Source organism: Amborella trichopoda, chromosome 12, assembly GCF_054954075.1.
Source record: "Amborella trichopoda isolate Santa Cruz 75 chromosome 12, AtrichopodaSantaCruz75HAP2 v2.0, whole genome shotgun sequence".
NCBI lineage: Eukaryota > Viridiplantae > Streptophyta > Magnoliopsida > Amborellales > Amborellaceae > Amborella > Amborella trichopoda.
In genome coordinates, this window is record NC_142347.1 from 41,051,594 (window position 1) to 41,067,073 (window position 15,480).

Consider the following 15,480-nt stretch of genomic DNA (forward strand, 5'->3'; position numbering starts at 1 on the left):
TTCATTGGAGTCGTCACCCTCCTTGACATATTGGTCGTCCTCCTCCGTCTCTTCTGAATATGCCTCTTCTTCCTCATCTTCCTCCTTCACCCTCATTCTCTATGCAGAAGATCTAGTGGCCCTGGGAGGTTCAGCTAATGTCCCTGAAGCATCTATGATCATGTCTCATGTCAATCATTTATGCACATTGACCTCATCATCATCAACTAACCACTCCATCGCATTGACAATATTTTTTGATCTGATATGTCTCTCTTATCTCTCTTAACAAACATATCCTTCAAGAATCTATTATACTTGACATAGGCTAAATCATGAAGCCTGTTTGATCTAAGCATGTTCCTTCTCTTTGTATGAATTTAACAAAATCAAATGAAACTAATTAAAAGCTATAGTTCATGTATTACTAATACAATTATATAAATTACCCTTACGACATTACCCCATCAAAAGTACTCAAATTGCACTTACAACCGGATAAAGAAGTGGTTAAGTTTAAGATCTGAATGACCAACTTTTGTAAATTTGGAGAACTACAGCCTTGTTGGCTCCACCAATTGGTTACAAATATATAGAATAAAATCATAAATAAATAATAGAACTATAAAAATGAATCTTGATTACTTGAACTTGAACTTAATAATATTATTACTACAGTACTTGGATCAATTTTGATCATTTGCCTCATCGCCATTGGACTCCCAAAAGCCTTTAATGAGCATTTATAATTTATCGGCTCATCAGCGAATATAATATCATGGATATCAAGATAAGGGACTAACACATCTACACAATTATGAAATCCAATCATTTGTGTGTATATCATTGTCAACATAAAAAAAACTGTGTTCAAATAATAACTAGCTGCATGCAATGGCCGTTGTAGCTGCCTACCCCACTTTTCTCTGTAAACAATAGGTCATATGTTCTTCTATCTTTGTTGAAGCTTAAGCTCTGAGCTTTAATGGCGGATGGAAAGTAAAGTGACCCATATGTCAAACTTTTTCAATAACAACATTATAGTGTCTTTGATGATTTCAAGCTTTAGCACGACCCATTTTAATGACCATTTAAATCCCCATTGTCAAAGACTAAGATTAGTTAACCTAGAGATAAAAAATCATTGTCTCTCTTTCAAATATATGCGGGACAGTCAAACATGCATAAAAAAAAATAGATTATGGATAATAGATAATCTTAATATATGGAAAACCTAGAAATACCTTTATTCAAATTTTTAAAAATCTAAATTTTAAAATTTAGTTTTATCAAACATACCTTTAGGGATTTTAGATATTTTAATTTTTGAATTAGGAATAATGGAGGGTAGTATGGCAATTGCCTTGAGCGGTTCCAGTAACCGCATATTATTGAATTATATTTCCCTTTTCCCAATTCCACAACAAGTACACGACAATTTTAAGGAACTTTAGTATCCAATTCTGAAATCAATAATTATGGAGTTTATTGTAGTAAATCACTACAAACGGAACATGTGACAAATCGCTAAATAATGTCTCAATGTTTTAGGATCCAAACTCTTAATGCAAGAATTTTATAGAAAGCGAGTGTCAGTAGTTCATAGTAAAAGACCACATTACTGTCATGACCACAATCATATCAAATTACTGCAAATTACTAAAATGCCCTATCGAACTTTGGGTTCTGAAACTACAACACGAGATCAAGGCAATAAAGCTTTACCTAGTGTGGAATTGGAAATAATGAATGTTAGTTATTTTTGGAAAGTAACAATTCAGTTCTTCGGAAAGCTTGTCGGTCACGGATTAGGTCGTTCCGTGCCATTGGTAGCCTAAACGTAGGTTGATCTCTCTGGTTCCCCTCCCCCTTTCTAATTCCTCCAAAAAGTGATTGTAGTTCTCCTCCATCTCTCGGCCTCCAGGGTGGAAGTAGAGCTATAGGTATTCTCAAGTGGAGCAAGGGGCAAATCGGTAAATACTATGTCATGTTTTGGGTCCGACTCTCAAAAGACTAGAAATTTAAAGAAGCAATAAGAAAGGGGGAATTTTTGTCATGTCCATGATCAGATCAAATTATTGTAAATTACTAAATAACCTCTCTAACTTTGGGTTCCAAAACCGAAACATGAAGTCAAGGCAATTAGGTTTCATGTTTTTGGCCTAAAGACAAATCATGGGGGTACTTTAGTAAATTACTTTGATTGCATCAAGTAATATGGATTATGAAATACACTCTTTTTTATAGATTCATGATCAATAATATAGTTGTTTTAAGGATTTTCCCTTGTTTTAACTATGGAAACGAAAAATTATGGAGGGTATTATTATAAATTGCCTCAAGCAGATCAAGTTATCGCAGATTATTAGTTACATTTTCTTATTTGGGATTTCTTGTCCAGAATAAATTTTTTCAAGAATTTTAAATGTTCTAATTTTGGAATATAATAGAGGGTAATATTGTAAATTGACTCGAGCAGATCAAGTAGTGGGTAATTGTTAAGTAAAACTAATCTTTTCCCAATTCCACAACTACAACACGACAAATTCAAGAAATTTAAGTTATCCAACTCTTGAATCAATAATAATATTGTAGTAAATCACCGAAAACGGAATATGCGGCAAATAGCTAAATAGTATCTTAATGTTTCGGGATTGCAACTCAAAATGCAAGAATTTTAATTAAGGTAGTTGGCAGTAGCCTATAATGAAAGAAGATATTATTGTCATAGCCACCATACGACCAACTTACTACAAACTACTAAAATGTCCTATCGAACATTGGGTTCTGAAACTGCAGCAAGAGATCAAGGCAATCAAGTTTTACCCAGTTTAGAATTGGAACGAGCGAATAGTAGTTATCACTAAGTCATTCTCGAGTGGAACAAGTGGCAAATCAATAAATACTATGTCGTCTTTCGGGTTCTAATCTCAAAACACATGAAATTTAACACAGTAGTTGTTTATAGGTCAAGAACTCATAAAAGGAGGGAATTTTTGTCATTGCCACGGTCAGATCAAATAATTGCAAATTACTAAATACGCTCACAAACTTTGGGATCCAAAGCTGAAACAAGAGATCAAGGAAATTAAATTTCATTTTTTTTAGCCTGGAAACAAACATGGGAGCACTTGAGTAAATTGCCGTTATTGAATCAAGTAGTCGGGATTATGAAATACACTCTTTTTTTGGATTCCTTATCTACATAACAAATTTAAGGATTTTTCCTTGTTTTAAGCAAAGAATCGAAAATTATGGAGGGTGTTATTGTAAACTGCCTCAATAAAATCAAATTATTGTTTAAATAAAATCCCCTATTTCAAATTTCATGCCTAGAATAAATTAATTTTTGGAATGTTGATGCTCAAATTTTGGAATTACTAATAGTGAAGGGTAGAATAGAAAATTGTCTCGAGTGAGTCCAATAACTTTAAATAATTAATTTATGCTTCCCTTTTCCCAATTCCAGAACTAGAACACAATAAATTTAAAGAAATTTAGTTTCAATTCTAGAATAAATAATAATGGAGTTTATTGCAATAAATCACCACAAATAAAACATGTGGCGAATCGCTGAATAATATCTCATCATTTCATGATCCAAACTTTGAACAAAAGAATTTTAAAGAAAGCAAGTGTCAGTAGCTCATAATAAAAGAAAACATTATCTTGATAGCTACAATTAGATCAAATTACTTCAAATCACTAAAATGCCCTATTGAACATTAGGTTCTGGTACCGCAATACGAGATAAAGGTAATCAAGTTTTAACCAGTTTGAAATTGGAAAAGAGTGGTAAATATTGTAAATATTTATAGTATAGAGTAAGTTGTGGCAAATTATTGGAGCAAATTACATACAGACATTTTTAAGGGGGTCAATTATCAAATGGGTAATCATTTGCCTAAAACTACAAGAACACCCGCCCTCTTGCGGCATTTTTTTGAGAAGTTGCCCTCATGCCCGGCGTTAAGTACGCTACTCTTTGTTTTCCAGTACTTCAAATATCGGAGCTAACCACATCATACTCTCTCTCTTGCTGCCTCTCTCCCACCCAAACTCCCTCTTTCCATCTTCCGCTTCTCACTCTCTCTCTAACCAACAAACCCATTTGCACACCTTCTCTCTCTCTAACCAACAAAACCAAGAGCTCTTCCCCGTCTTTGCAAAACCCACTTTTCTTACTTTCCTTGCAGCCCACCTTTTGCAATTCACTCCCCCATCCAAAAGTTTATCTCTTTTACAGAAAGGCCCAACTTTTCACGGTATCTTGCATCTACCCAAAGCCAGAACCTCTCTATCTCTTTAAAAGTAATGAAATATAAGTAGTTGCGTGATACAACGATAATTTTCTTGACAACATTATTATCCAAGCCAATTCTTCTTCTATTTTTTCTTTCTTTTGTTCTTTATTTCATTTTTGTTTTTTTAAGTTGTTGGGGGAGGGGGTTGGGGAGACAAATATATGTCAAGTGTTCAACCCCCAATCAATATTTGACTATATACCCTAACCCTCTATGTGCAAATACATAAGCCCCAAATTCTAGCTATCATGTAAAAACCCCACAATGTGGTTTTTGTAAAATGTATGTTGAACCAAAACACTAATAAATAATAATAATAAAAGAGTATATCCCTTTCACTTTCTCTCTACCCCAAATCTCTCACTCCCTCTCGCATGCAATAACGATCATGACTTCTATTGTCCTTATAATAGAAAGCATGCAAACCTTCTTCGAGGTCGAGGGGGAGAGAGAATTTTGTAAAGGCCACATTCGTAATGGAAAAACCTGCAAGCATTATCTAAGGTTATGGAAAGAGAGAGGCTACAATACTTGGTTGTTAGTTTCTCCTCTCATCTACACAAAAACTTGCAAGCCGTATTCAGCTTCCCAATTTTGTGAGGTTGGTTATTATCAATTAGTGGGCAAAATGCTCGTAGAGCAACATGTCTTCTCCTTTACTTCATAAACCTCAAAAGCACCCTTGGAATCAAAGTGATGGAAGAATTATAAGTTTGTGCATGAATTTTGCACCGATTTTTTGCATTTTCTTGAAGCAATGCAATATGAGCTCTAATTTAACTGAGGGAATCCAAGCTTTGCTCATTGACATTATAAGCTTTAGATGCTTGATGATGGGGATTTCAACAATGTCAATGAGCAAAGCTTGAATTCCCTCAGAATTTCTAAATTTTATGCAACCTATAAGAGAATATTATAAAACTCTCATCCAAGGGACAATACCGTGGTTGTCTCTTGTCCCAGATGAACAAACCCAATTAAAAATTGAGTCATTGATCTTTTCCAAAGTCTTGTTTCTATGAAGTAGGGACAATATTTTATCAATTATATTAGGTTTCTATTTCAAGATCAAATTTTCGACTCTCAATAACTTGTAAATATTTTCTATCATGATAGGATCACCTGAACTAGGAGAAATTAACATAATACTTTTAATAATGCCTATCATTTGACCCGATTTATCCAAATAATTAACCCAATATATAAATCAATTAGAACTCAAGTTTTTGTTGTAGTTTCATGTGGAGAAAAATAGACGTTTGAGCAGAGAGACAAAGATAGAGTGAGAGTGAGAGTGAGAGCGAGAAAGAGAGGGAGGGAGGGAGGCAGAGAATGTATTTTAGTTTGGCGTACAAGATGTATGATAGTGAGTAGTGTTAAAAAAAATAGTTTAGTCTAATTGGTATCATCTTAGTTTACTAAACTGAGCGAGCCAACCAGTAGCCCCTTTTGATGTAAATAAAAAAGACACAAAAATTTTTTATCTTCGTTATTTATTTTTAATTGATAATGCATTTCTAACCCCGGTTTGATTGAAGTGGATACAAATAATCCCTCTTTGCCCCAAAAAACATTATTTCCATCAAAATTTGTAATTAAAAGAGATTTTTCATAAAAAAAAAATGCAATCTTTTTAGTTACGAAACATTTTTTGCCTTTTTTGCAATTTCTCTCTCATTTCTCATTCAAATCATCTACAATTTGATTCAGAATGCTAACGCAGTCCCACGACTACTTGTTGGATTAAAAGCAAAATAAAATAAATCGAGGGTTCAAAAATTGGGATTTTTTAACTTGAACTTAAAAATATTTGATTTCTATCTTATTCCAAATTTATTCAATTTTATCTAAAAAATATTCCCAGTACATTGATCTACAAAAAGCCTAACAATATTTTCTCAAAAGTAAAAATATCTGAGATCATTTTTTCTTATTTTTTTGGCCAGTTTTTTCTATCATTTTCTTACTAAGGTATTTTTTATTTTAAATTTTTATTTGATTTTGATTTATGCCTACTAATTTATAAAATAAAATACTTGATTTATATTTTTATTTATTTATTATTTTTTATTTTGCTTAAAAAGTAGCTAAGCTAGCTGATTTGGTGACTTGGATGGTTCAACTCAAACCAGTGGATTACTAGTTCGACCCACTAGTCCATTTTTTTAAACGTGTGTAAGTGTGTGTGTGTAAGAGAGAGAGAGAGAGAGAGAGAGAGATTTTCATGGGGAGAGATTTTGTTAAATAAATTGACATATATAGAGGCAAATTTAGTTATTTAACATACATTATATATCTAAGTTTTGTTTAATTTTTTTTAGAAGTTGTTTTTAGATTTCACACTCACGTATGCAATACTCACAGAAGCTAATATACTTATATAGGATGGAGTGATTGCAACAAATATAGTTCCAAAAACTAGCGCTTGAGAAACTACATAAACTATTATAAATATCTAACAAACACACACACATACATGCATTTTTATGCAAACTTACATTTTATCCATATAAAATTGACTGCATACCTCTCAATCTATTAACTATCTCACCAAACCCCTCCCCTAACTTCTTATATGTAAAAACATTGTTTGGATATATTTTGTAGTTTTTATATTGGTTTTAGTGATCAATGTTTACTAGCTAAAAGTAGGTACATTGTGCAATTCTCCAATATATTAGATAAAAGAGAGCCTTGAAATATTTTGCTAAATAAGAGCATATTAAATTTGGCAATTCATTATCAATACATGGATAGGTATCTAGAAAATAGAATTAGGGTGAATTTTTTATCTAAAGCATTTCTCACCATCTTTGGTTCACCATGTTAAGAATATCACAATTAAAAGAAATACTTTTAATCTCTACAACCCTAGATTTAGTCATCCTTAAATGGGCATTTCAAAGTTTATCTTTAAGTGGGAAACAACGTTAGAGTAAATTTTTAAGATCCATGCCCTCCTTTTTTTTTTTGGATATGGAATTAATATTGGGGATAAAGAAAGATGGTTTCAAAATTATATATGAAAAGTTGCTCCAAAGATGTCTTTTGAACCCTAACTACGTGTTAGCAATGGACTGTCAAACACTAATCTTTTTTAAATTTAATTACAAAGTAATATACTACATTTACCTTTCTAGTTAATTTTTAAGTTTATTTTGAATGTATTTTTACATATATCTAATTTATTATTTAAATTATGTTTGATGTACTGTATTATATTTTTTATTAGAATTTGGCTATCTTCTAATTTATTTATCTTTTTAAATTTCATCCATGACATTTCTTTACTAATAAAATATAATGATTATGTTTAGTATAAACAAAAAACTAATAGATAATTTATATTTCATAATTATTATTTATTATTTTAACTTTCTATTTAATTTTGAAGTTCTATTATCATATTTGATTTTAAAAATATTGAACTTTTTGTCCCTATATAGACAAGAAATTTGGTTCAGGCATCCAAGTTGAACATATATAGGTGCATATCCCTCCCCTTAACTATATTTAGTTCCAAGTTCTATTTGTTGCTTAAGTGGAAAAAAACTAGATATAAAAAAAACCAAATAAAATACTATATGCAGGAGAGGACTGAGAAAGCAAGAGAAAGATAAAAACTTTTTTTCTATATTCCGCTTCCATAATATTTTTTGTCACTATCTCTTTAAGCACGACACTTTTAAAGTCCATATTTCGCAAGTTTACTAGCAATAGTTACATAGCAACAACCTAGCCACTCCTTTCCTTTCTCTATGATTCATTATTTGTATTTTTAGATTTTTTTTTTTTGGGTAAATAGATTCTTATTTTCTAATCAACAAGATTAATCTCATCCTTTAAGATTGAAATACAAACTAAAAAATAAAACGAGATCAATAGTATAAGGTAAACTTGGTCTCTCTCTCTCTCTCTCTCTTTGCGACAAAAAATACACATTATTAGTGATACAATATGAAACATAATTAACAGATCATAGATTATACTTACTAGATGATTTTTGTTTTTTTATTTGTTAAGTATTTTTCCTCATCTTATTTGGAAGGGAGGGGAGTAGACAAAAAATACTTAACCTTGTAAGATGATGATTGTAACAAAGGAAAAAAATACTTGAGTTTTGGCACATTGGGTAGATATAACTAGAAGAGAGAACTCATATTTTGCAATGATATGTATTGAATGAGTAGATGAATAAATAATGTTTCCACGTTCATTTCTGGCTTTTCTTTTTCTTTTGCTCCCATAATCCACGTGGTTTCTTGAACCCATTTTTTTAAATTTCATTCCACCAAGGCACTATGTAGATTTAGCAGTAATAGTGGTAAAACGGAGTGCTTGTACTTGTTAAATTTGTTAAAGTGTATTTTCTATAAACCATATTAGTTTTTATATTATTTTATTATGAGTCATGTAGTGAGGTTGTACTTATAAGTTTGTATAATAAGAAGTTATGAAACTACTAGGTGGCTAATAGTGATAGTTGTAAGTTGGTAGTTATTATAGGAAATATGGTTGTAAAAGTGTCTATTTAAAAGAGAGGTTTGTGATGGGAATATTGTTTGACATGTTTTAAGGTTAATCTTAGACGTCAATATTGTAATGCATTTGTGTATCCCGTGTTTTTCTTTAATGAATGTTTTTCTTCCACCTCTTATTGGTTCTTCTTCTTCTTTCTTTTTGGTTGTGAATCTTGGGCAAGTGTGACAATGTTACACTATTTGAGAAGCGGATTATTTCGGTATTGTGGCATCCATCTTTCACTACATGGTATCAAAGCCACAAGGGTGGTGGTGAGTCTTGATTCCCTTGGTGAAGAAGATTATTGTTTTCGTAAGATGAATTCGACTGGAATAATAAATGGTTTTAGCATTGAGTTCCTCAACCAATCAAACTACAAGATATGGAGGTCATGTATGGAGTTTTACCTTGTTGGTGAAGACTTATGGGAAGTTGTCGGTGGAAATGATGATGATGCTCCTACACCGAAAAGTACAGATGCATTAAAAAAATGGAGCGTGACAAATGCAAAGGCTGAGTCCATCTTGAAGAGATCTATTTCTCATAATCTATTGATCGTATTGTGAACTGTAAATTGGCTTGTGATATTTGGATTACTCTTGACGGGTTATTCAATAAGAAAGATGTGGCTTGATTGCAATTGTTGAAGAATAAGTTGGCTAACTAAACTCAAGGTGATCTTTCCATTTCCCAATTTTTCTTGAAGATCAAGAATCTTTGTTTGGAGATTTCTCTTCTTGATCCAAAGGAACCCATTTCGGAGGCACAAATAAAATGGCACATCATTCTTGGTTTAAAGAGGGAGTGCATTCCCTATGTTATTCCTATTCAAGGAAATGATGGAGATGATCACATATGCACGGTCTCCTTTTTAGAAAATCACTTTAAGAGGGAGTGTTAAATTTGTTAAAATGTATTTTCTAGAAACCATATTAGTTTGTATGTTATTTTATTATGAGTGATGTAGTGAGGTTGTACTTGTAAGTTTTTGTAATAAGAAGTTATGAAACTACTAGGTGGTTAGTAGGTATAGTTGTAAGTGGATAGTTATTGTATGAAATATGGTTGTAAAAATGCCTATTTAAAAGAGAGGTTTGTGGTGGGAACATTGGATCACATATTTTAAGGTTAATCTTGCGAGTCAAGATTGTAATGCCTTTGTGTACGCCTAGATACATGTATTAAAGTTAATATTGGGTTTCAAGATTGTAATGCCGTTGTGTACCCCATATTTTTCTTCAATCAATGTTCTTATTCCCCCTCATACTGGTTTTTCTTCTCTTTTCTATTTGGTTGTGAGTCTTGGGCTAGTGTGATATTGTTACACTATTTGAGAAGCGAATTGTTCTGGTATTGTGGCATTCGTCTTTATCTACAGTATCTAAATATATTTAAATTAAAGATAGAAAAGTTATTGTTTTATAGTGGAAAATAGTAAATGAATAATGCTCATCCTAACAATAAGTTGAAGATGGTAGTTATAATATGGAAAGATGATATTTGAGTTTGTGCACATTAGGCAGATATAACTATTAGAGAGATCTAATGTTTACCTGATTCGTGTTTAATGGGAAGATGAATAAGAATGTTTCTAGGTTCATTTTTTTGGTCTTTCCCATATTCCACATGGTTTTCAAATCTATTTTTTTATATTTCTTTCCATATAAGTACTAAGTAAGATAGTTTTGATCCATGGTAATTATTTTAGAAATAAAACATAGTAAGTTCATATATTGTATAGTGGTAATAGACGCCACTACAATTGTTCATCCTCAAAATTCTATATTTTCAATGGATTAAGGACTCAAATAGTATCCTAAACACTTAAAATCTATTTTTGTCACTCCAAGATCAAATTGGAGTTCATAAAATGGTACAAATCTTATTGATCTAGTGTCGAGAATAGTACAAATCAAATGTTGATTTTGTAGTCAAGAAGAAGCATTTATAGGGCTCTAAATCAATTTTTTTGTCTAAAATAAATTACTCTTAAGGGTTAAGATAATAATTTTCTAGTGTTTTGGATCCCCAAACTGGTGAAGAAATGAAGAGTAGTTATAGTTATGGTTGCCACAACTACATACTAATTAAATTGAAGCTATCTAAAAATTTTGGAAAGGAAAAAGAACCTTCTAGGACCTAGATCTAAGCATCTCACTAAAATGGATGGCCTATATTAGTTGGGCTTAAAAAACATATTCCAGGGTGTGTTTTCAAATTTTGCATTTTTATGCTTATTCAATAGATTGAAAAGAGTTTACATTTAAACTTAGAGTTAAACAAATGAGTCTAACATAGTTTTTTAAGGTTGTTTCACACACACAAACACTCACACATATGTGTGTATGTGCGCGTGTACGCGATTTGTATAGAGTCGAGGTTCTAACCAATCAAATTAGAACCCACCTTCAAATAGTGTCGAGAAATGTAGTTTCAATATTGAAAATCTTTGACCAGCCTTATAATATGTTTTTATCTTTAATTATAAATTTAAAGCTTCAAAATTAATGTAGATCGAGCATATCTATGAAAACTTGAATAATTTAAATTTTGATTGGCTATAAATGTATTACACGATGCACTATTTGAAAAACTTAAAATCCATTTTTTTCGCAAGTCCATGACATCTTGTTGTCGAGATGATCAATTTGAGGATATTTGGGCATTAAAACAACCTATTCTAGTGAAATTTTTGAGGTAGGCTCTAATTTGATTATTTAGGGCCTAGGTTATATATATATATATATACACCCACACCATTGTTTTGTACAATAAACACTTTTTTAGTAAGGGAACTTTTAGTCATTAGGAGGAGTGTGATGTTATCTATATGGGGTATGATATCACCCACATGGAGCACACTAGTGGCATTTAATGCTCCATGTAGGGTACTCATACATATGAGTATTTTCTCAATATATTCAATATTTTTTTATATTTATTAATAATACTTTATTATAAAAATTAGAATCATATATAAACAAGATGTTCTGTAGCAATAATATGCATGATCAGACATGTAAGAAAACAAAGAGTGAACACCAAGAACTCAAGAAAAACTATGAATGTGACTACAACACACTTGAGAAATATACTAAAAATTAATCCACCCTATTCCACATGCCGAAAAGGAAGTACCCTCGAATGGAAAAAGAAAAATGTAGGAAACCTTGATCAAAGTTGTAGAAAACCTTAGTCTTGTCAAAGAAAAAGTTGTAGAAAACCTTAATCTCATTGGCTCGTTGTATGCTTGAAATACTATAAAAATGTAAAAAAGCAATTGAGAAAGAACACACATAACTTACATCTCATGCTGTGAATTGCAACTATTGCTATGAATGTAGATGAACATAAAAGTAGAGAAAGGAAAGAGATAGAAGAGGGGGTGAGTTTGATATGAGAATGAGTGATTATTTTTTGTGATAGAGGATGGAATAATAACCTTTACTCAAAAAGTATAATCCATCAAGGCTAGGGAGAGCGTTTAGTTTATATAGAACACCTCAGTTATAAGGTCTCATATTTCACTTGATAGGTCTTTTAGTTGATCAAGGATTCCTCTTGTTGCAGGACTCTCTCTAGGGATATCTAGATTACACAACTCTCATTTGAAGGGATTAGGATTCACTTGTAAAATAAAATTTCAAAAGCAATAAAGAATATGCCATGATACCTTACAAGAAAAATGCATTCAAGAAATAAAATATAGGAAAAATACATTCAAGAAATACAATGTAAGGAAAATACATTCAAGAAATATAATGCAAGAATAAGCAATAAACAATATGTCATTATGTACTGCAAAAATAACGCATTAAAGATATGCAATGCAAGATAACAAGTGCAAGAAAATAGAAATTAAACAAGCCAGGCCATTATCACATAAAAGCACTAAATATTCAGTCAACCATACAAACTACGAATGTGGTTGCACTAAGCATTCAAGACGAGAGGGTGAATTTTGCTAAAAATTGATATCGTTATTCTTTTTGGAAATAAATAAGTGCCTTTGAACGCATCAAATCCTATTTTCATGGCCTCTTTTGAATGTATGAAAATGCCATAGAATGATATTGAAAAAAAAAAAAAAAATTAAGAGAAAACAAACATAGCATACCTAATTTTTGTAACAAACTCATGATACGAATTGCCAACGTTGATCGGCAACAAGAATGAGGATGAATCTAGAGAACACAAAAGATGAAAGTGGGAGCAAGTTTGAGGAGTCAAACGAGCAATTATAAGCCTTAGTCTTGTTGAGAGAGAGAGTAATCCCCAAAAGCTAAAGAGAAATTTGTTTATTTTGGATATCTTAATTACAAGACCCTCCTATTTCTCCTAAGGCTTGTCCCCTTTGTAGGACACCATCTCTCTTGCAATTCTTGTCTCTGCTTACTATCTTGAAAATTTTCTAGCGTTACTAATGCATTGATTTTTAGGAATCATTTATTAATAACGAGATTTTAATTAAAGTACCTCGACTTAATGAACAATGCACAACAATCATCTTCAACAATAATCAACATTTAATTTCTATTCTTTTCATTTGTTTTTCTTTTGCAGAAATCAACGCTACCCATCAACAAAAAAAAGAACAAATTTTTTTGAAGAGCATCGCCTCAAGACTTGGTATCTTAGGCTTAAATTTCTACTACATTAAAGTGAAAGAAAGAAAACTGTGAGCAATTTTTTTCTTCCATGAATAGAAAATGGAAAACTCACCTTCAAAACTAGATAATGTTGCCTTATTGAGCTCCTCGAGCGCAAACTTCTCAAGCTTATTGAATATAGAAGAACACAAGGAATTATGAGGGACCTTATTCTCTTAAATTCAAATGAATGCAAGGAGTGAAATTTTTTTCTAGCGTATTTGGGGTGTTTAGAATAAATGATACATAAGTTTATACAAGTTCCACTAATTTTATCTTCTTTTTTTTTAATGTCACCTTTAATATTATCTTGAATTTTTTATTATTGCATATCAAATCTTATTGTTATACAAAATGAAATTTACATGCACCTCTCCCCCATTTTGCATAGATTACCATTATTTAAGATAATGGTAATAATATCTTCCTCTTTGTAGAGATTAAACGAGGAAAAAGAATGAGAGAATGAGAGAAGTGAATATAAAATGAAAACAAGAATCATAAAAGAAAATGATAAAACAAACTCACTAGGTACGAGAAAGAGAGAGAAAGCATTGTGGTCTTTTGATTTAAGAGCATAATGGTAGGTTTATATGACATTTTATGTACTTAATTCTGTAATTTTTTTTTGGTAAAAGTTCTTTAAGATTTTGAATTCTACTTGAAATATATAAGTAGGAGAAAAACGAATTTTTCAATTTCTATAATTTTATAATAATAATAATTATTACAAAATCACATTTAAATAATAAAAATAAACCAATTTTCTTCATTATAAAAAGGACACGGTTTCTATGCAGCCAGCTCACATATTGTAGAAATGGCTTGGCAATAAATATATTTTTAAAATAGAATTTGATCCTAATTTTTAGAGAATATATAATCTTTAACATGGAGATCATGATTACGAAAAAAAGCAAAATTTTGAAAACTAGAAATAATAGTTATATTAAGAAAGCATTTGGACGGCTAGTTACAATTGTTTTTAGATGGACAACCTATTTGCGTCCATCTTTAAGGTGGACCACATATTGTAGAAATGCGGTCCAGCCCGCATAAAACAATTTTCCTTATAAAAATTAAAGAAGATGTAAACAATATGTCATGGAACAATGAATACGCATGATCAGACCCGTAATAAAACAACAACTAAAAACCTAGCCTATCATGTAAGAACACCAAGTCCTCAAAAAAAAAAATATGAATGTGGCTACATCAAACATTCAAGAAATATAATAAAAATTAATCCACTCTATTCCATATGTAGAAAAAGAAGTACCCTTGAACGGTAAAAGAAAAATGTGGAAAACCATGATCAAAATTGTATAAAATCCTAAACTCATGGGCTCTTTACATGCTTGAAAATACCATAAAAAAGTAAAAAAGACATTGACAACGAACAAACATAACTTATGTGGTTCTTGTAGGAAACCCATGATGAGCATTGCATCAGTTGCTCAGAATGTAGATGAACAAAAAGTGCAGAGAGAAAAGAGATGGAAGAGGGGGCGAGTTTGAGATGATAATGGGTGAATATTTTCTATGGTAGGAGGATGGGTAATAATAACAACATTTACTCAGTAAGAATAATCCATCAAGGCTAGGGAGAGAGTTTAGTTTATATAACACACCTCAGTTATAAGGTCTCCTATTTTACTTGATAGGTACTTTATTTCAACAATGATTCCTCTTGTTATACAACTCTTTCTAGGATATTTAGATTGCATGGCTCTCCTTTGAAGGAATTGCGATTCACTTGTATAAACTTGTAAAAGAAAAGCAATAAAAACTATGTCATGATACCTTGCAAGAAAAATACATTTAAGAAATACATTGCAAAAAAAATACATTCAAGAAATACAATGCAAGGATAAGCAATAAAAATATACAATGCACAAAAACAAGTGCAAGAAAATAAAATCTCAATAATCCGGACCATTATCATGTAAAAGCACCAAATATTCAGCCAACCATACAAACTATGAATGTGGTTGAACTAAGCATCCAAGACAAGAGGGAGAATTTCA